General features: G+C 42.2%; 1 non-coding gene across 1 annotated transcript; it reads right to left on the reverse strand.

The window, feature by feature from the left end:
- Window positions 1-1,621: 1,621 nt before the first annotated feature.
- Window positions 1,622-1,694, reverse strand: TRNAF-GAA (transfer RNA phenylalanine (anticodon GAA)). Its single transcript has one exon. It is a non-coding gene; the product is annotated as a tRNA-Phe (tRNA).
- Window positions 1,695-2,395: the final 701 nt, after the last annotated feature.

The following is a 2,395-nucleotide window of genomic DNA, read 5'->3' on the forward strand; positions in this document are numbered from 1 at the left end:
TTCCTACATCTCTTCGTCCGGAAAAAAAAGTCATATATATCTTGCTGTAACTGCAAAAAGAATATGCTCCCACGTCTTCCCGCAACTTGTTTTTCCTGAAAAAAAAAATAAATAAAAAAATAAAACAAAAGCTTCCAGTCCTCTTGTTTTTCCACAGAATCAAAAACTTTCCATATCGTTTGTTCTTCCTGCAAAAGTGAGAGCTTCCCATTTCTTGTTTTTTCATCAGGCATATTTTTTTCCATATTTTATTTCCCCCTGCAGTAACACGAACTATCCATATCTCTTGTTCTTCCTTTAAAAAACAAATTGTAATTAGGACCGAGGACTGATGGTAAGTTTCCTTCTAATTCCTGGCTTGAAGTCGGGAACTTCTGACTTAACCCTTCAGTCTGTGTTTATCTGGCGGCAGCGAAAATGAAGTTGAATAGGACGTCCTCGGGTTGAAATAGTTAATGAGTTAATGGGGATATTTTCTAGACCCTTGATTACGAGAGTGAGAGACCTTCGCATAGCTGAATAAAATCGTCCGTTGGTGGCAGCATCAGCTATATTAACACAAAGGTGCCATCATAGGTAAGGAAGTAATTACATGCTAACCAAAGCCAGGATGGAATGAGAGACCTTGATATGTACAGGGTAAGGGCCGTATGCTGAACCCTGGCACTACAGCAACGCCTTAGTTCCTACTGATTCCGCACGACTTTATTTACCTTAGTAGAGCCCCAGCAGTGAAGCAGTTCATGAAGGGTGTGTCTTACCCCTTCAGTTTGAAAAGTCTATCTTAAAATGAATAAAATTGCCATGTAATTATGAATGAAACTGTATATCCATTATCTGTCTATCAGTCTATCTATCAGTCTGTCAGTGTACTCGCATCCTTCTATCGTTAGGCACAAGTGAATCAGTTTCATGTCACTTTGTCCACTGCAGTCGGGCTGCCTTCTCTTCAACTCGCATCCTACTCAATCGTATATCTCTCCACGCCGTCCCTCTGTCAATCCTCGGTCTGTCCTTTTCCCTCCCCCATCCACCTCTCTCCCATTCTCTAATTCTCCGTCCTCATTTGTGTGTTTGTCTCTCCACGTAATTTAACATACTTCTCTCAAATAACTCGTCTTCATTTCGCACACGCTTTTCGTCCCTCCAACAACGTCCAAGCCTCTCTTTCATACACTGGAGTGGGGATAATACACGTTGGAGTGGGATGACATATACTGGAGTGGGGGTCGTCATGTAGCAAGGATAAAGCGGAAAGTAGGTCACCGCATTGAAGGGGATATAACAAATCACGGAGGGAAATTCAGGCCCCCAGTTTCTGATGGACATTTGTGTACCGTCACTGGCAATCAGCTTTGGTCAGCCTGCATCCCACATTACACAGTGTAGTCAGCAACGGTACAGAGGCCACACACCACCCGCCCTTGTGACCTATTTTATGGGTATATTCTTGCCACTTACGGACGGTTATATCGAAATTAGGAAAAGCAATATATAAACCCTCCAGCTCGCAGGGCTTCTTCCGTGCAGTGGAAAAATACTGATAGAAATAAGAATAGGAAATGGGCATCTTAATGAAGTGGCTAAGCATACCGCTCCAATGCTTTCCTGAGTAAAAGGCTGCCCAGACCCGGGATCGAACCGGGGACCTTTAGATCTTCAGTCTAACGCTCTCCCAACTGAGCTATCTAGGCACAGAACAATATGATAGTCACCTCAGTTCATTCAGTGCGATAACGTCTCTACATTTTGTTTTGGCTCCTGTTAGATATTTTATTCGACATAGGAGATTGTCTAGGTACTGAACGTGTTAATTAACCCTCTCATGGTCTGAACAGCCCTATTATTCTATTCCATTTAACGCCAGACAGTTTAATTAAGATATGCAGTGAGTCACGGGATAGTGAGAGTGTTAAGGCTTTCTATGATCCCTTCAGTTCAAGTATCTTTCATAAACTGAAAATAAGAAAGGCATCACCGTATCGAAGGTATTAAGCCTTTCACTAAGAGGATTTTTTTTTTCTATTTTGTTTTCGTTGTTGCTATTGACACATTCGAACTGATCTTTCCACCACGGGAGGCCCTTTTTAAGTTGAATAAAATCATCTGGTGGTAGTAAGACTATAATGGAGATGCCCCGCTGTACTGAAAGGGTTGATGAAGATTTTCTAACTCTTTACCAGGAAAAGTCCTTCTTCAGTTGAATGAAATAAGGCATCTTTGTACTGAATGAACTAACAGAGACCATTTCTAACCCTTCACAACGGAAGATAATCCAGAGTTGAATATAATCCTACGCTGGGGTAGTGGTAACCAGAATCAAGGCGTCACGCGGCCGGCGCAACACCTTTTCCCACAAACTCATTTAAGGGCCGAATATTTGACTTTCCCTGTG

The sequence above is a fragment of the Coenobita brevimanus genome, chromosome 13 (genome assembly GCF_032717465.1).
Source record: "Coenobita brevimanus isolate Jiangsu-jjx chromosome 13, ASM3271746v2, whole genome shotgun sequence".
Classification (NCBI taxonomy): domain Eukaryota; kingdom Metazoa; phylum Arthropoda; class Malacostraca; order Decapoda; family Coenobitidae; genus Coenobita; species Coenobita brevimanus.